General features: G+C 38.7%; 1 protein-coding gene across 1 annotated transcript in view; it reads left to right on the top strand.

Annotated features, from left to right (window-relative positions):
• Positions 1–21,069, top strand: part of LOC105222216 (uncharacterized) — a 294,428-nt gene that overhangs the window by 27,092 nt on the left and 246,267 nt on the right. The gene's annotated exons all lie outside the window — the stretch shown is intronic.

The following is a 21,069-nucleotide window of genomic DNA, read 5'->3' as shown; positions in this document are numbered from 1 at the left end:
CAATAAAAAACTAAATTTTTTTTTTTTTATGATACGTTGTCTTGCATTTTAAGTGATTATTACTGCATTTCCATGAATTCACATTATTTCATGAATTCTTAAAATATATTTAATTTCCTTAAGAAATATAAAGTAATTTGTATACAAACACCCTGTACTTACATACCTTTAAGTTTTAGAGCAAAAAATGTATTACTCTCCTGGACTGATATTATTTGTTTGTTTGTTATACGAACGACGTTGTTGGTTAATTAGAAAACGTTGATAGACGAACAGCGAAAGAACGAACGCTTGACTTCACATTCAACGCAATATATTTAAAAAGAAATTAATTCACTAATTCACTACAGAACTATTTATGAATGATGTATGATATGCGATTTCCATTCACTTCACTTTTAACACCATTAACAAACAGAAACACAAACATACATATGTGTATAGAAAACAAATTTACCTATGCACACCACATTATTTCACTTCACACACAATTTATGCCTTTACTAGAACACTAACAACTTTTCACTCAATTTTACTTTTATTTAATTTGCACAAGATTTTAAATTACACAATATGATTTAGAAAACACTTTTTCTATTAATTTCTAACGCGTTTATTACTATTTTTCCGAAACACGAACTTACGCGCAATTTGACCGCTGACCGATTGCGATTGTGAAAATCTAATTGACTGACGCTGAGCAAATGTGTAGTGAGTGTGAGTGTGTAGAGTTCTCCACGACAGCGGTGATGCTGTTGTGTTTGTTGTATGAGGGGAGTTGGAATTTGCATGTGGCGAAGGTGTCCGTTGTTTTTGTCCACCTTCGTTTGCGTTTGCACATCGCAGCATAGCGAAGGTGTAAAATGCACTCGCTACATGCCTACTACATTATGGTAGCTGTTGTTGCTTCTGATTGAAATGTTTGTTGTTTGTGAATTAACAGCAATTTGGCGATAAAGGTGTCAGATGCAAGAACTCGCATGCGATTTTTGTATATAATCTGAAAATATTTAAAATAGCATGTAATAAGGTGCTTTGAAAAAGGACAATATTAAATGAACATCTAGTACTTTTGCAAAATAAGAAAGAAATGAAAGAACTCGCATGCGATTTTTTATATAATCTGAAAATATTTTAAAATGCTTATTGAATATAAAATGTAATAATATAAATAAAATGTAGTAATAGTATATTGATTAAATGAACATTTGATTTTAAAAGTAGTTTTACAAAGTAAGAGAAGAAAAAATCTTTATGATGACCTTTAAATTCTTGGAAAAATTCTCTGTCGTGATGGCCATCAGAGCCTTCTTCGATTCAGCTTTTATATCCTCAATTGAGTCAAAATGGTGTCCTCGGAGTGAAACTCATCGAAAATGGCATAAGGCGAAAAGTAAAAATGGTTTTTAAATAGACATTTACTTGTCAGAGCTTATCTTCAGAGCTCGAGAACTCAAAAGTCTGATTTTTTGGACAAAGAGCACGCCGATAGTAATCTTAAATTGATGAGGTTTGTTCTAAAATCTGAATATACATATTTGAGACAAGGATATTAAGAGCTTTGAAATCGTGGATCTTACAAACTCAGCTTTATACATACATACATATGTATGAATGTGTGCATGTATACATATGTATGTATGAAGGTGCTGCATATGTATGTACTTATGTGTTTTATTCCAATTAATTTACTCTTTGTAAACAAATAATTTATATAATTTTCTAAATGAATCTCGTTTCAGTTGTATATGCACTGATAATACTTCTTATATTTCACGGTGCCCCCAATTTCAATCGCAAATATTTCAACACATACTAATTAGAAACACATATTCATACGAGTATTTACTCAAGCACTCGCCTGCTATTTGCATACTGTCCACATAATTAAAGCACTTGGGCAAACATACTTATTTACTCCGTGTGCAATTTGAAATGTGAAAAAGTGCACGGCGCAAATATTCGTTGCATTGGCCAAAATGCCGTTCAAGATCTCCTCCACGCCGCCATTTGCACATTTGGCAATCGTGACGACGCTGACACCGTTGCTTATTCCCATGCTATGCAAGTGTGTGTGTGTGTGAATCTAACGGGTGATTTTTTTGAGGTTAGGATTTTCATGCATTAGTATTTGACAGATCACGTGGGATTTCAGACATGGTGTCAAAGAGAAAGATGCTCAGTATGCTTTGACATTTCATCATGAATAGACTTACTAACGAGCAACGCTTGCAAATCATTGAATTTTATTACCAAAATCAGTGTTCGGTTCGAAATGTGTTTCGCGCTTTACGTCCGATTTATGGTCTACAGCGATGAGGCTCATTTCTGGTTGAATGGCTACGTAAATAAGCAAAATTGCCGCATTTGGGGTGAAGAGCAACCAGAAGCCGTTCAAGAACTGCCCATGCATCCCGAAAAATGCACTGTTTGGTGTGGTTTGTACGCTGGTGGAATCATTGGACCGTATTTTTTCAAAGATGCTGTTGGACGCAACGTTACGGTGAATGGCGATCGCTATCGTTCGATGCTAACAAACTTTTTGTTGCCAAAAATGGAAGAACTGAACTTGGATGACATGTGGTTTCAACAAGATGGCGCTACATGCCACACAGCTCGCGATTCTATGGCCATTTTGAGGGAAAACTTCGGACAACAATTCATCTCAAGAAATGGACCCGTAAGTTGGCCACCAAGATCATGCGATTTAACGCCTTTAGACTATTTTTTGTGGGGCTACGTCAAGTCTAAAGTCTACAGAAATAAGCCAGCAACTATTCCAGCTTTGGAAGACAACATTTCCGAAGAAATTCGGGCTATTCCGGCCGAAATGCTCGAAAAAGTTGCCCAAAATTGGACTTTCCGAATGGACCACCTAAGACGCAGCCGCGGTCAACATTTAAATGAAATTATCTTCAAAAAGTAAATGTCATGAACCAATCTAACGTTTCAAATAAAGAACCGATGAGATTTTGCAAATTTTATGCGTTTTTTTTTAAAAAAAAGTTATCAAGCTCTTAAAAAATCACCCTATATATGCGCTATTTTAGTTTGCCACTACTAATGTTGCTTGTTTTAGATACTAAAATATTTTGCGTTTTCGTGTTGCACACATGTGTCACTGACAGAAATAGCACCACACCGACTGTAGCGGGCAAGCAAAGAAAAAACTGTATGACAAATATAATTGTAAACAGCTTTTGAAGTCAGTGAATACATACAATACATATGGTTATAGAGTTTAAAGATATCTATGTTAATGCATTATGGTGGTCCTTAAATAATGAATGAATTCCTAGAAGAGATTTTCTAAGCCTCAATTGTATGGCAGCTATATGCTTTAGTAGTCTGATATGAACGTAATGCTCGATAGTTATAGCGCTGTCTTAGATACTAATCTGCAACGAATTTCGTGAAGATATTTTGATAAATACAAGACTTTTCCATACAAGGACTTGAGTTTAATCGGTATATGCTTTAGTAGTCTGATATCGACGGTTCCGATAACTCCTTGAGTAAAAACGGATGTGTGAAAAATTTCAGATCGATATCTCAAAAAATGAGGTTCTAGTTCGCGTATACAAATATATAGACAGACCGACGGGCATGATTGAATTGACCGGTTCTTAATCAACCTGCACCAATGTGGTTAGAACAATTTTCTCCGGACTACAATGGGTTGCCTCTTGATATCTTCCATCGAACATCTGCACAGTGAGGCCCGCATGCTTTCAGTTAAGCAGCATAATGAGCTCCTGTTCAAGCAGTTTCTGCTGAAGTGCTTCCGTAGAAATAATCCCTGCTGTCACCTGCTTGTAGTGACGTCGCCTCCTAGGAACATCAAGAGGTCCTTCCTAGACTACGTCCACGACATAAAACAATACGTCCACCAGATTTTGGACACAACTGACTTCAGACATGCACTGATCGCCATTTACAGTGGAACCATTAACACCTTCACCGACTCCCTTTCAGTGATTGGCATACTTGGAATCAAACCACCACCCATTGTAGACGACGAGCTCGAGTTGCCGCGAGAATCGACAGTGATCCTTGCGCAGCTTCGCTCTAGATACTGTAGCAGGTTAAAGTCCTACTTATCCAGAATCGAAACCGTCATATTAAATATATGTCCAGCATGCAACGAGTCCCCACATGAGTCTAATCACCCCTTTACATACCAGGCTTATCCCAAACATCTGATACACCTTTCCCTATGGTCCAACCCCATCGAAACAGCACGTTTCCTTGGCCTACCGTTTGATGAGCTCGTTGACAATTTATCTGAACCTTACCATCCTAACGGGGACTGGATAATCGTTGCAACAACAACATTAAATCGATTTATCTCGTCACATTTTTCGTTTCTTCATAATTTTTTGGGGTTCTGGCATTTCGTTCTTGATGTTACAAACTTCGCAGCAAGTTTAATGTACTCTGTTGAGGGTATTCTGACGAGTAAATCTTTCAAATGATTTCTTTTGGACCAACCTAATGCTCCCATGAAGTGAAGTGTGACAAATATTGCGAAATAAATACCAACTCTAATTGCTCACATGACGGCAATAGATTGATAGACATACGATAAAATAGAGATATTTTAGATGCCTCAGGTATATATAAGAAGAAGTTGGGTATATATCATAAGATGTGTATTATGTACGAATATATTTACTTCTGAATTTATTAAATATAAAGTCTCGGTTCCAAAAGAAGGAAGCATAATAACTATTTCTGAGGAGGATCAAGGTAAACAGTAGCCGAGAGTACAGAGAGTTGATCCAAGTTCGCACTCATCATTTACTGTTGCTGTTAACGTCGCTCACACTTATATTGACACATTTTTTTATTTGGAGACATGTTGTTGTTGTAGCGAAAAAATACATTCCTCCACAAAAATTTAACAATACCGTCGAGTTAACTATTCTTGGGTGGTTATACATAAATCCAGGTCTATTCCGGTTAAAAATACTTGACTGCCATGGTTACCAGCTGTTAAGCTTTCCTATCGGTAAGATTTCCGGAAACAAATAAATATCGGTCCCGAATATTTCTGGTCATATCACAGCCATATAAAGTCATACTCAGATTCTTGGTCAAAACCATAACGGCCCAGCTCGAATTCAATTATAAATAGACGCGATAGTTAGGTTCAGTTAGATGACTAATCTCTCAACAAATCGGACTTTAGTTGGTTATCAGCTATCAGCAAAACGTCCAGAACCTATTACAAAATGTTCCGATGTGCTTTTGCTTTGATCCGGATATTAGAGGATGATGATTCTATCTCAACTTCTTCTAAACAGCTGATGCACCAGGTATCCGATAAAATTTTCAATCTTATCGAATGAATCCCGATCGAACAGTGTCCTGTTATACTCCTAAAATTATTCAAGGGTGTATTTTGCTGAGAGTGAAGGGCTCCTTAGACCTCTTCCGATTTATCGTGGGCCAGAAGACATTGTGACTGCACAGTTGCTGGTAGGTGACTAACGCTTACTGATTTGGTCTGAGACCTAACAGTCCAATAGCAAACCACAAGAAACCAACGGAGTTCTTACCTGTTCGCATTCCGCAGTTATTGAGCCTGAAGTACATATAGCAAGCTCAGAAGTCCTAGTAAGCTCAACAACCTTACAGTTTCCTGCAATACCGCTGTGTCTAGACACCAAAATCATTCTAAGTTCTGCAATCAAAAATCTGAAAACTTAACCTTTTGTACTACCTTAACCTTTATCACTACATATGCCGGGGTAAAATTGTTTAAAATTATTGCTTCAAATTGTAAGGTCCTGGTCAAAACTTCTTTGATTTACCGTTAATGGTTTTATACCCAGAGGGAGGTTCCTAGAATTAAGTTTTACTTCACGTAGATGTCGTCCAAATGGATGAAAACACTCCAGCTCTGAGAGTATTCGACACAGTACCAACCTGGGGAAGCAGAGGAAGATATCCGTTGTTAAGAGCAGGTGGAGAAGGACCTAGCTACACTTGGAATCTCCAATTGGCGCCAAACAACGAAAAGGAAGAACGACTGGTGCGCTGACATGAACTCGGCTATAACCGGGTAATACCGACGCCGGAAGAAGAAGAAAATGGTATCATCATCTGGGCATTACTTTAAATTACCACAAGTACTTTCTAAAATCAAAAAATTGTTAGAAGTTATTATGCCCAGGGTATAAAAATGCCAACAATAGAAAAATGCCACAAAATAGTGTTTCCAACAACAGAGATGTCCACAATTATTTCGTTTCGTTTTAATTGCAAAGCGGAAAGTTAAATCTGCGACAAACAACAACTAACGAAGCATTCACATTCGCTGCACAGAAAAACGAACTGCAGTTGTAAGACGAACGTGATGCTGTTTACTTCAAGTGTAGCAATTGTCGGTCGTGAAGCTCAAAATCTTTCGCAATGTAATGAAAATCGACGAAATTTCGCGCCGTAAAGTGTGCTTCATACGAGTGCGACGCGGGTAAAAAACGAGTAAAGGCAACGTACCAACAACCAACGAGTAGCAACTAGTTAATGCCAGCTGGCAACTCCCTACTACTGTAAACATAACTAACAAGCAAACGAACATGCAAATAACTGCCGGCAATCACACACTTACATACCGACAATAAATGTTCGTGCGAGTGCAAATATAAACAAAAATTTCGTACGAAGATAAAGTCACAACTGCAGACCTGACGTTTGCTGGAAGCGACTGAACAAACCAGTCGATGAGTTGCAACAATAACAAACAAACTATGGCATGTTGCATTTTATTCAAACAGAGTGCGAAAGTAATCAAAGGCAAGTGTGGCATTAATTCTAATTAAGTTTCTGCTGTCAGCAACGATCTAGTTTAGTATACTTGTATATACCTGTATGTATGTACATACATTAGGTTAGGTTAGGGCGTTTAGTTTCCATTCTCGCAAGTTCGGTGGGATGTCTGAAGGTATGTGCTCCCAAGTCCTTAAGCCTTGACCTCCCAATCGCGGGACAGTCAGGAAGGAAGGGTTGGGGTGTTTCTACCTCATCTTTTTCCATTCAGCTTTTGCAGAAGTAATAGGGTAATGACCTGTTAAAAACCCCACACCTTGAGATAGGCTAGCCTTACTTATGGCAAAGTGATGACTAGATCTCTTGCGATCAATCTTGGGCCATATGTAAGTATTTTGTGACAGTGGATGGCCCAGCTCTGGCCAAGCTACCGCGAAGCACAGCTGTCTAATAGTAGAAGAGGATACGAGCGTACCGAACCGTTCCCATTCAGAGAAGTAGACGCAAGTCTTTGGTTTGGCGATTTCATGATCCAAGTGATCCAGCATGAAGTCAAAGTGTATGAAGATTGCCGAGTATTCAGACACGTGTTATTTTGGAAACCCAGATCATCTGAATCTGATAGCAACTTTCGCAGCCATCACCTTTCGACGATGTCTACGGGACCATGAGCATAATGGACTTGGCTATGGTGTCGCAGAGGTAGAGGACTACCTTCGGTGAGAGACCGCACCTTTTGCCAATGGCTTCTCTACAGCCGTTTGGCGCCAATTGTTCTTCTCCACCTGGTCTTTTCTACGGAGTGGATGTTTTCCTCTTCCCCCTGAGAGCACTGCGTCGATTAATCTCAGTTCTGTAGTGTTCTCATCCATTCGGACAACATACCTAGGCAGCGTAGCCGTTCTTTTATTCGCTCAACGATGTCAAAGTTGGTAAATTTCGTACAGCTCATTGTTCCTTCGACTTGGTTTACTTCCAAAATATACGAAATTATCTACGATTTCGAAGTTATGACGGTCAACAGTGACGTGGAAGCCAAGTCGCGAGTGCGACGACTGTTTGTTTGATGAGAAGAGATATTTCGTTCTGCCTTCGTTCAATATCAAACCCATAGCTTCGCTTCGCTTCCTCATCCAGTCTGGGAAAAGCAGAACTAACGGGGTGGATGTTGAGGCCAAAGATATCAATACGAGTATCATTGGCGTACGCCTCCAGTTGTACAATCTCAAACTATGTGTATATTCTGGGCATAACTTTAAGATAACTCGCTTTTCCTTTTAACTCACCTTGTGAGTGCCCAACTTTTCATGTAGTACCTTGCTAGGTAAGTCAATGAATTCGCTACCAACTCGTTTTAGTACATTTGGCAACATTAATTTGATTTTGATATTTTCCATTGAGTCACGTTACCTTATGTCTACTAAAAATACACCTACTCTCAGCCTTCTAATTAAATTTCCAGTTAACTGCAAGTGCGAGTAAATTTCTGTGCCAATATTTACCTGATGTTACCTGTTTGTTCTACTGCCAATGCGAAACTAGTACAAAACTGACAGACATGCTGACAATCCAACAAATAGACAAGCAGACAGACAGACAGACAGACAGACAGACTACCGGGCGAAAGATATTTGGCAGCAGACAGGCAGAAGACAGAGTACAGACAGCAAACAGACAGTGCAGTTTGGTGCAAAAGCAGACGGACGGCGCAGACAGACGGACGGCACATTGAAAAGCCAAAAAATATTCGAAGAGTTTTGTATGCATTTAATACCGTTTTGTTAGTACTCGGCACGGTTATTTGCACACAAACAAACATACACAAGAAGAGTAATGCATTACGGCTGCAGTTTAGACTCAAACTCAAGCTGCGCTTACACACGCAACGGTAATGCAAATATACACTACAGTAGAGAGCAAAAGAGGAAAGCCACACTGACGTTGTTGATTTATGAAGTGTACGTTTAGCAGACATTTGGCTGTGCAAAGCCCACAAAGTGTTGTCAAGTGACGGATTTCGCTGTTGCATGGAAAGCAACAGTGCGACGCAAATTGCTGATATGCCGTACATGTACATACATATACTCGTATGTATATACCATATACATATGTCATTATATATTATATAGCAATGTTCGTATTCGTCGTGTAGTCAGTTTCGAAAGGAAGCCTAACGGTCTGGCAATGACAAATGCTTCAAGTGCGTATCCGAAAAGTAGAACACTAAATGCCGACGATAGCAAACGTAATGAGTACGAAAGTGTCATTGAAAAATTAACTTAGAATGACACTTTGACAGAAACAGCGTCAGCAAGGCGAGAGTAATTTGATAACTTTTTGGAATCCAAATATGTATGTACATTCATATGCTTAAACATATTATACAGAAGTATATAAGAACTCCTTGCTAATTGTTATGAAAATTATTTATTCTCCGGAGAGTCTAATAAGTCTACTCCAAAAGACTGAGAAGTGTTTTTTTAACCGATTGGCGACATCTGTCAGTTAGATTTTAGTCGATTATAGAATTTTCATCGTCAGTATGTCTAAAGCAACGACTACTAACACATACTTGACTTTTAGTCTTTAAATCTTGTCGGCACCGTCGATGTTGGACAACCAGCTAGCTGTCCTATAAACTGAACGATCGGAACCAAGTCCTTGTATGGAAAGTAATGCCTGAAAATTCTACGAAAATATGCGGCGACTAACGGAAGGCTTTAAGATCGGAGCATCCTTTTGTCAGACCCAACGTTTTGATCTAGTGGCTGATGTTCAGAGCATACTGATGTAAAAGAGGGAATACTGCTCCAGCCTGCTAAATGCCAATGAAAGCATAACACCAGTAGATGGTGAACCTGATTTCCCAATCGATGACGTTAGAGCGGACGTTCCATTGCATTTCCATGATGAGGTTTCAATAGCAATTACCCGCCTGAAGAAAATGCCGATGAATTACCGGCCGAGCTATTCGATTGCGGCGGCGAAGAACTGATAAGGTGCATGCATCAGATTTCTTGCAAGATATTGTCGGATGAAAGCATGTCCGACGATTGAAATTTAAGTGAATTACCGTGGGATAAGCCGCCTTAATATCGCGGTTCTAATCGAGTAGAGGGTGAAAGACTGAAACCTACCGCCAATAAAATGATTGGACCTTATCAGTATGGCTTTAGACCTGTAAAATCTACAATCGATCAGATTTTCACCATGCGCCAAGTCTTGGAAAAGATCTGAGAAAGAAAGGCCGACACATACTACCTTTTCGTCGATTTGAAAGCCGTCTTCGACAGAACGAAAAGAAGCTACCTTTATTCCGCGATGTCTGAATTTGGTATCCTCGCAAAATTAATACGGTCAAAAACTCCGTCAGGATCGGGTAGGAGTATAGAGCTGCTGGCGTAACCGCGCCGTAAGTTCTTCTGTCTCCAAACTGGACAAGAAGGCAAAGCGTATGGGTCTGGTAGGGAATGAGGGCAAGACAAAATATCTCCTTTCTATAAACAAACAGTCGTCGCATTCGCGACTTTGCTCATACCTCACTGTTGACAGTCATAACTTCGAAGTCTATCTTTGAACCAGTATTAACACCAACAACAACGTCAAACTCGAAATCCAACGCAGAATCACTCCTGCCAACAGGAATCACTTTGGACTAGCAGCCAATTGAAAAATAAAGTCCTCTTTCGACGAACAAAGACCAAACTCTACAAGTCGCTCATTATTTCCGTCCTGCTATATGGTGCAGAGGCATGGACAGCGACAATATCTGATGAGTCGACGTTGCGATTTTTCGAGAGAAAGGTTCTGCGGAAAATTTATGCTTCTTTGCGCATTGGGAACGGCGAGTACCGAAGTCGAAGGAAAGATGAGCTGTATGAGATATACAACGATATTGGCATAGTTTAGCTAATCAAGAGATAGCGGCTGTACTGGCTAGGCCATGTCGACCGAATGGACGAAAACACTCCAGGTCTTATAGTATTCGACGCAGTACCCGCCGGGGGAAACAGAGAAAGAGGAAAGCCTCCACTCCGTTTGAAGGATCAGGTGGATAAGGGCCTGGCTTCGCTTGGAATCTCCAATTGGCGCCACCCTGCGCCACTGTTGTTAACGCGGCTATAACCGCGTAAATGGTTTCTACGCCAGTAAAGAAGAAGATCTTAAAAAACCACGAAGAGCACAGCTGATCATAAACACGAAGCCGTAAAGTAGAGTATATGTAAGAGAACAATTACTGATAAGCGGAGAAGCAGAGGAGTTGAAATTTAATTTATAAATTATGAGGAATTATTTGATAAAGTGTGTCCTTCTACACAGATTTTCAAATAAAAGAATAATGAGAAATATTTCTCCTTAATTTTTTCCAACCCTGAAATGGATAAATGAGCATAAATGTCCACATATTACTCAACTGAAAAATTCATATTGCTCAACTAAAATTATTGCCAATTATTATTCGTTAGAAGAGGAGCAATTTCGAAAAATAAAAATTATCAAAACAAAAAAATCTGAAAAATTACCGTCAATATGTCAGAATCGGCGAAAACGTTAAGTTAGCGAAGTTATCGCGTAAAGTTTCATATCTTGCAACATCGCTCTCTTTCACTTTTTTATCTAGCGCTACATTAGCCATGTTGCACTAACAACCATTGGATGCTGTTGTTGCATTCGACTTGCTGCTGCAAATTCTCTTTACGGCGAATTGTTGCCCGCAGCTCGCGCAGACATAACAAAAACTTGAAGAGGTAAACAAACCCATGCGAACTTACTACAACAAGATAACAAAAGCAAAAACAAATAAAACTTACAACACATAAAAACACAGCTAAACTGAAAGCAAAACGATAAAAATATAAAAGCTAAAAGTAAACTGAAGAAAATAGCAACTGAAATATGTTGGTGTGTGTGTGTGGGGATGTGTTTGTGATTCTTTTATTCTACTGTTATTTGCCCTTCTATTCTGGCTTTTTTGCTGTGCAGTCATCTTTGATTTCGTTATTGTGTTCGCTTTGTTTTGTTGTTGTTGCTGCTGCCGACAATTGCCACAATAATATTTATGCAGTTGAACTTGCATTTCTCAGTGCAGAAGTACATACAAATATATACAGAGTCTAGAAACTGTGTGCATTCTTAGAAATGAAAACGAGCACATATTTCACTGGAAGCTATACTGGTCAGCGATTTGCCGCAAATAAAAGAAGCCACCTCACCAGTCGTTCAAAGTTTCATATATAAGAGTGAGTGATTCTTTTTTGGTACAGGGTTTCAATCATCAAAGTAAGAATTCCGAGGGATCTACTCGCAAAAGAGAGAATACAACTCCGGCTATTTAAGAAGGACCGAACAGAGGTACACATGTCCATAAGCCAACAAGTAAGGAAGTGAACATTTGAATTCTAGCAAGACCAGTGGACAAGGGAACACAAAAGAAGAAGACGCACCGCTAAGCTAATCAAGGATATATGGATCCAGCACAGTAGAAAGCACTACAAGCTGAACTATTACTTAACACAAATGCTCTCCGGTTATGAATATTTTCGAAAAAACACACACAACATGGAAAACCAACAGAAAACCCTGCATGTATTAACGGACTCGACACTAAAGAACCCAAACTCGGCCTTTTTAAGTACTGTCGATTGAAAGAATCACGGAGAAGGACATTAGAAAACAAGCTTGTACAAGTCAATGCAGAAGATATAGTAAACAAATGTCAGCAAATGGCTTGCTTTGTGGAATATGTACTAAAAAAAGGGATGTGGACGCAGAACCTACGGCCGCGGAGAATTCGAGTCAACAGAAGGTGAGCCAAATAGCTTGATGTTGACACAAAATCGTATTATGCAGGGATACCGGACATAGGGAGCCTAGAAACTGAAATGCAATAAAGCCATCTTGAAAACCTTACCCTGATGTAGTGCGAAAGCGGTCCAGAGCAAAAGGAAAAACCCATGATAGAAGGGAAATTATTTTTAGTGTATACACTACTATCGTAGGATTCCGTCCTATATAGGGAGTACGAAGGCATTTAAACCCTGCTTATGGTCTAAAAAAAAAACAAAAAAAAAGTAGAATACCAAAGTTCAGGTATTGTAATTTCATCTAAGCACAAACATATTGACTTTATGAAAGATCCGAAATATGGTCATTCCAAAATGCTTTTTTTACCAATAACATCGACCAATATTCAACACAACCTAAGACTCTTAATGTTGGCCCTACCTCTGAAGTCTCTTGTGGCCAACAGTCCAATATACTATTAGTTAACCAAGTTAGATTCCTTATATGTACTTTTTAATCCTATCGACATCAATATTATGTCCACTGACAGCACTCAAGGTTGATGGAAGGATTTCCAAATTTGTATGCTCTGTCGCTGGACAACATAATGGTGTCCATTGACTTGACCCTTAACTTGGAAATTTGGTTTCTTTGCATACCTAAAAAGCACTTAACAAACGCTTTTTCCAGTTTTTGGAACAGTCGGAGTAGTAGTTTTCCAGTACAGCCTACAATACCTTCTTCTTTACTCCTCAACAGTCTCAAAACAGCGTATCCGTATTGGTCTTTGAGTTCGCTGAGTAGCAATGAGGCCAAATCAGGCGAATACGAGGGTTCTGGAACGATATGAGTTAAGTTTTTGGCGAAAAGGTCGGGAAGAACCAATGCAATATGATATTGTGAAGAGTTGTTCGCACCTACCTTGAAGCAAAGGATGCATAGGGCTGAAATAAAATTCTTTGTTGACAGTTTTGCTGGGCTGAAGGAATTCAAAGTGCTCCACACCACGATAATTATCCCAACTTACTCTTTGATCACAGTAGTATAAATAAAATATTTTACGCAATTAACCTAGCCATAGATGACGCAGATGTCCTACGGTTCATAGCTGCAAGTTTGAATTGCTTTCTTATCTCTTGGAACAGTCGGAAGGTTGTTCATTAATTTAAATAGTTTGAAGTTATAAGGGTCCTATTATAAATCCAGTTGGGGCACGCCAAAGATTTATAATTATCACTTTTCTCTTTCTACTCTATTCTCTTTAACTAGAGGTTATCTCACGTCTGTGATCAAGATAATAGAAATATAGATTTTGATAGTTTCGTTCCGTATCAATTTTCGAATTGAGTTTGACAGCAAAATACATTGATTCATGAAATCATTAATGCAAAAAGAGAAGATTTTATTTTCAATTACAATAGGTTTGCAAAATTACTTATGTACAGCTGTTAGAAGCTGAGGTTTCCAGCAGAAAATGCTCAGAATTTACACCATGGACACAGAAAACCTGGTTCTCGAACTTACTTACCCTAGACACAACTATTTCAGCTTATAGAACCGGCAGTGAATCACTGTAAGAGACTTTCTGTAAGATGTTTTTTTTATACTCTCGCAACAAAGTTGCTAAGGAGAGTATTATAGTTTTGTTCACATAACGGTTTTTTGTAAGTCCTAAAACTAAAAGAGTCAGATATAGGGTTATATATACCAAAGTGATCAGGGTGACGAGTAGAGTTGAAATCCGGATGTCTGTCTGTCCGTCCGTCCGTCTGTCCGTCCGTCCGTGCAAGCTGTAACTTGAGTAAAAATGGAGATATCATGATGAAACTTGGTACACGTATTTCTTGGCTCCATAAGAAGGTTAAGTTCGAAGATGGGCAAAATCGGCCCACTGCCACGCCCACAAAATGGCGGAAACCGAAAACCTATAAAGTGTCATAACTAAGCCATAAATAAAGATATTAAAGTGAAATTTGGCACAAAGGATTGCATTAGGGAGGGGCATATTTGGACCTAATTTTTTTGGAAAAGTGGGCGTGGCCCCGCCCCCTACTAAGTTTTTTGTGCATATCTTAGAAACTGCTATAGCTATGACAACAAAACTCTACAGAGTCGTTTCCTTCAGGTATTTCCATATACAGTTCAAAAATGGAAGATATCGGATAAAATACACGCCCACTTCCCATACAAAGGTTATGTTGAAAATCACTAAAAGTGCGTTAACCGACTAACAAAAAACGCCAGAAACACTAAATTTTACAGAAGAAATGGACCAAAAACCATATCTCAGGGACTACTCGACCGATTTCAATGAAATTCGGTTTATAATATTTTTTTAACACCCTGATGATATGTACGAAATATGGGTGAAATCGGTTCTTAACCACACTTTCTTCCAATATAACACTACATTATATTGGAATCTGATGCCTTCTCTATATAATATATACATTAGGAATCAATGATGATAGCGGAATAAAACTTTACACAAATACGGTATTTGAGCTGAGGTATCCCTTGTGGAAAAATTGTCGTGATCGGACTATAACTTTTCAAGGTCCCTGATATCGAACACGAAGAACTCAGTGCCTAACCTAACCTAACCTAATTTTTCACCGAAAATATCGGTAAATCTCTCAGAATTTAATTCTAATTAATTTTACAGCAAAATAAAAAAATATGTAAATGACGGATAATGAAATCTCGATTATCACTTTATCATGCGAGAGTATAAAATGTTCGGTGACACCCGCACTTAGCCCTTCCTTACTTGTTTTAAAGTGTAGTTAAGAGCCCATTGTATCTTGAATAGGATACAATAAGGCCTGATCTGTGTGACGAGCTGAGTCGTTTTAACCATGTTCGCTTGTCTGATTGTACATACACGATGAAGTCCATCAGTTAGGAGGTATGAATCTGGAATTGTGCACACGCCCTTTTCTCCCTAAAAAGCTACTATTTGTCGGAACCGTCAATATCGGATCGCTAAAGTATATATGTAGCTACCATACGAACTGATCAATCAAGGTCAAGTCGTTGTGTGGACAACTGTTTCATTTAACAAACATTTCCACCAAGTTTGACACGAATTGTTGTTCAAGGCAACACTACAATCTCCGAGCATATTTTTTGGTAGCATTGACCGATAAATGAAGATTAAGATCTTTAATACTTTAAGAAATGTACCGCTGAAGGATGGCTTCGAAATCAGTCATTTAAAGCTGCCCCAACACATCTATTTAACAATAGAATTAAGGCCAGCTGGGAGATGAACTCATCAAGTTACAGTTCCACAACAAATTCAAAATTATTTTGGAAAAAAAACTTTAAAATCTCAAACTAACAAACTAACAAAATCCTCCGAAAATTATTTTTTGTTGCAAATAAAGTCAACTTTATCAGAAAGTGATTGGAAATTGATGAATTTAATAGGCAAGTCACCGAAAAAATGCCGGCACACTATTGACATTTGTAAACGCAATTGCAACACTATTGCTATAAAAATTATTACAACAACAGCATAGACTATACCGACAACACAAACAACAATAAAAAAGAACTGAAAATGGAATGTGACACAATTCGATGGCGTCGAAGTAAACAGCGACATGTTTTGTTGTTGATTGAGTAGGCGTGCAAAGGAGTGGGGGTGGGGCGAGGGTGTTGTTGGCAATCGGACAACTTTATTGGCGCAAACGTACACATAATTGAATGCCTGTTGACAATTTTTACGGCGAAAATGTTGCAATTGTGTAAACAAATGTGCCGAAAGAATTTGGACTGAGGTTAGTTTGGTTTCTTTTTTACGAATTTTTGTTTGCAACATTTGAAAAAATTGCACAACTGTGCGGGCAGACGGCAACTGGCAGCCGTATAACGCAAATAGACATGCAGTCAGACAGATAGGCGGTGGGAGATTAGTGCCGAGATGCATAGATATGCGCCACACTCGCGCTTCGAGAGGTGGAAGGTGGTGCTTTATGGAAGCATATGGTGCATAAAAATTTAGAGCTTAGAAGTTTATCTCTAAATCAAATAACACATTTCGGGAATAAATATATTTTGCTATTATTTCAATAAAATTTTTATATTGCATAATAAAATCAAATTCGAAAATCTGTCAGATGTACTGCCTGACGATTAGAGGAAGTGGAGTTTGTTTTATACAGGGTCAACTGGAAGGTATAATCGGATAAGTCTAATACATCAACATTCCCTATATATGTACATATTCCAGTTTTCCCTCTTTTTCGTCATAGCACAATACTGAATGTTTATCTAGGTCCCGAGAATCAAATAAGCCTTTTATTCACGAATTCTTTCCTCTGTCAACGAGTTACTTCATGATACACTGGTTTGGTTATGCAGGCCATAGTGGACTTGACGGAACCTGCAATGCTGATGAGCATGCTAGGACAGGTACTTTTGTCTAATTTGCTGCAGAATCCGAACGGAGCTCAACTGGTTATTAGCGACTCATTACTGGTTTGCTGGGCGTCAAGCGAGTTCGGCAAACTCTGGTCGGTTACTAGCAAAGTCCGTACGTTACAGAATTAATCGTCGGTGCCCTAGTGCGATTCACTACTCGTTGGATGGTCTTCAGTTTCGCAAACACTGGTCGGAGATAAGATCCTTCTTCTTCTTTTATATTGGCGCAGAAACCGCTTACGCGATTTTAGCCGAATTTACAACAGCGCGTCAGTCGTTCCACTATTCGGATGACATGGTCTAGCCAGCGTAAACGCCGTGTTTTAATTCGGTGAACTATGTCAATGTCGTCGTATATCTCGTACAGCTTATCGTTCCATCGACTGCGGTATTCGCCATTGCCAATGGTCAAAGGACCATAAATCCTCCGCAAAATATTTTTCTCGAAAACTCGTAACGCCGACTCATCATGTGTTGCCATCGTCCATGCCTCTGCACCACATAATAGGATGATAGTGACTTGTAGAGTTTGGTCTTTGTTTGTCGATAGGGAACTTTACTTCGCAATTGGCTACTCAGTCCGAAGTAGCACCAGTTGGCAAGAGTTATCCTGCATTGGATTTCATTTGCTGTTGGTATTAATGCTGGTTCCAAGATAAAGAGGAAATATTCTTTTGATCCAGAGTTAATCGTCGGAGACTTAGTCTACTCCTCGCCCTCAGTAAAATTCACCTTTCAATAGTTATAGGAGTTCGAACTCATGAAGTACGATAAGAGCAGAACCAGAATATAATCATCTCAATACTTCCTTAATGAAAGTTCCGCACTCTCTCTCGGGTGTCACTTTTCATACTTCTCACTCGACATCCAGGTGAAATAGCGGAAATAGAGTTTCTAAGCAGATTTGGGATAGGTTCAAATCATATCAAAAGTTTTGACGCCCAGTTTCTTCAATGTTTTTGTTTTTTAGTTTGGATCAGGAATGTTTCACTACAATCTCAGATAAATATCCACCGTTTTCGGTTAACTAGAGCTCGGTTAAGGTCTCTTGTCTGTTACTTTCTATATTTTTCAATAATAGGTGTAAATTTACATAGATTTCTACTATTTAGGATCAGCGTCGATTGGCCTTCGGAATGAAATGATGAAGCCAAGTTTCATCTAGTGTTACATAACGACGCAAAACCTCGAGTTTATCGCACTTGAACCTCTCCAAACACTATTCCGAATCATATACTCGTCGTTTATGTCAACACACATCCTGAAATAGCCTTTCAATTATTTATCTATCATTTGTTTTTGTAACCCTGCGGCAATTTCTCTAAAGGCTTAACCATGCAATATGCGGTCGGCAATTTTTCGCTCACCCTTCTAGAATGCAGTTTTTGGTAGCCCTCAATTAACATTACGCTCACCGAATTAAGCAACAATTTGTGCCACATTCTAAGTATTTTTATTGTTTACTACCCAAACTGGTTGGGCTTGACTTTCATTCGCATTTGCCGCAGTTGGCATTTGACCGTTCGATTGACCAAATTCTTGCTCGCTCGCAAATGGTAGAAAAAGCCATTTGATCTCCAACTATTCGCAATTTAACCCAAATTGAATGAATTCGATTTCCAATGTGCGATGCATTAACTCACTTTCCATTGCGAATGCCGATGATCAGATAAGGCATTGTGCGGGCGGGCTGCCACGACTGTTCGATTGCGTTGCGATAACTGCGAATGTAAAGAAACTAGCACCTATCTAGGTCCAGGTAAATATGTCGTTGTGTGTATGTAATTCGTTGAAATGTTATGCGACGTCGGCCGTAAAGTTATTGCCAACTTTTGGCTTTCATGCCTAAATAGTTAGTGTGTAATTTATTTTGTTTTCCACTTCCACCTTCCCCGCTACCTGGGCAAAGTTCGAAAGCCCATTCGCGACGCATAGTTGCTTAGTCAGCCAGAAATTGCTATTTAAAAGTTTCGCTGACTTTGCCACTGTGCCACTGTGTGGCAATAGGCAACAAGCGCTTCCAATGAGCATATTGTCTTTGCAAAATTTTTCTTGTTTTTTTTTTTTTTGTAAGCTAGTCGACGTTAGCAGTTTAAGTTGGATAATTTTTGCCACAATTATTGGTCTTTTTATATTCAAAAGTTTTCTTGATGAAGAATACCTTTTATCTGTATTTATGCAGCGCACAAGTGTTCAATCAATTGATTACTAATAAAGTGTTGTTTTGGTGGATTGAGGTCACCAGAGAATATCTAAAAAAAGGGTGGCTTTCCAACTCGCTGAGTTTTCGCTTAGTATTATATAATCCTCGTGAAAGCCGCTATTGCCTTGGATTTTTCCCATATTTAAGATACTAACGTTTTGGGAGTACTTTATTATATGTGAGAAGATCGCCGACCGAAGTTGAAGGAACATCTGCTGTGAAACCATCCCTATCGGATTAGATAACAGAAGTTATTTCGTTCTGTATGTGTTCATTTTAGAAGAGGCGATATATGTACTATAAATGAAGGCGATGGAATTGATTTATTTCTTTATAAGATTTCTATAGATACATTTATTGACTAATCACTTTTGGAGTTTATATCGGTGGAAAATAGATTACCAGCTCGATTTCCAGGTCCTTATTCAAACCATTTTAGCAATTTACCTAATGGATCATCTATTTTAGAGAGTGGAAGGTACAGACACTTTTACTATGGACTTACTTGGTTTCATTACTACATTCTGTTATGTCTTCTAGTTAATTCGATTGAGATATATGTAAGCTCATTCAATCAGGATTAAGGGATAAGTTGGCTAGATTTGCTCCATTGTTGCCACAATGGCATCGGTAAAGGAATCTCTCTGCATAAACCAATATTTGAGGTAAAAAAACAGCGACATGCCTTGAGTTCTACATATTCGGTATCTGGGACATGAAAAGTCACCGCCCAACTATTTACGGACGAGAAAGGGCACACCTTAGAGGCACTATTTGTTCTAAGTTTTATTCCAATAATGTCACTGCCCCTCGATTTATAAATAAATTAGAAATTATATTGTTAAGTAAGAGAATTTTATGGAAATAAATATCTATGGGACGCAGACGTAGTTGTAGTCCGAGTGCAACCATTTTCAAAAAATTAGTAGCTTAAGTATGTGGAGATAATGAGATGAAGCAATTTTGAAGTCGGTCCAGTAAGTTCTGAAATATAGATTATATAAATCCCAAACTAATGGTCCGACAGCTGCCAAATTTATACAAACGTCTTCTTCTGCGAGAGCTAGGCTGACACTCATGCGATTTGATTTTATGTTCTTTTTTACTTTTTTTTTGGCATTCGTGGATATTTATTTTAAAAATTCTTTTTCAGAATTTATTGGCATCAAAATTAAGTTGTTGTTTGAAGTAGTTTGCATGCCGAAGATGTTGCTAAAACCTATTTTTTATAACTGAAGACGGAATTGGGCCTGACTCTAGGCTTTGTGATTTTATTTCGTAGACTCCTTTTTGTGGGACACTTCAGGGCAGTGGTCAACGCTAGTGACCAACCTATGACTAAGCTGTTGGAAGCCAATATTCTAATTGAAGAACGTTCAAATCGGCTGTGATTCGAAAAAATGGACTACAACTATGTTACATATTAATAAGGCTCAAATTGCTTGTTTTAGGGGTGATGTGGATTTTGAAATTTCGAAAAAATTGTTTTTTTTTTTTATTCGAATACAAAGGTATGTCTACAATATTTTCTCAAAGCAAAAATGCCAAGAGTCATGTGTAGTTCACGCAAATGAGGAAAGTTCTTTATCGCCATTAGCTTGGGAGTGGCCAGAAACGATTCCTTTACATATGCCTCAAGCAGGTCATGACTTCTGGTCTTTGACCAAGTATTTTCTGGGTAGCCAGAAAACATCCATTTGATGGCGAGCTAAAGTGAGAAGGCAAAACACCCTCTCCACAGGGTTGTGCGCTGGGTTTGGGACCATATCACGTAAAAAACGCTACCAATGAAAAAGCACAATCAGCCTAGGATGAGAGACTCCCCTTTTGATGACGACCATAGCAAAAGAACTAAGGATAAGATTCTATCGAGCGTACAG

This window comes from Bactrocera dorsalis, chromosome 4, assembly GCF_023373825.1.
Source record: "Bactrocera dorsalis isolate Fly_Bdor chromosome 4, ASM2337382v1, whole genome shotgun sequence".
NCBI classification, from domain to species: domain Eukaryota; kingdom Metazoa; phylum Arthropoda; class Insecta; order Diptera; family Tephritidae; genus Bactrocera; species Bactrocera dorsalis.
Note: the sequence above shows the minus strand (reverse complement) of the source record. Positions and strands in the feature narration are given on the sequence as shown.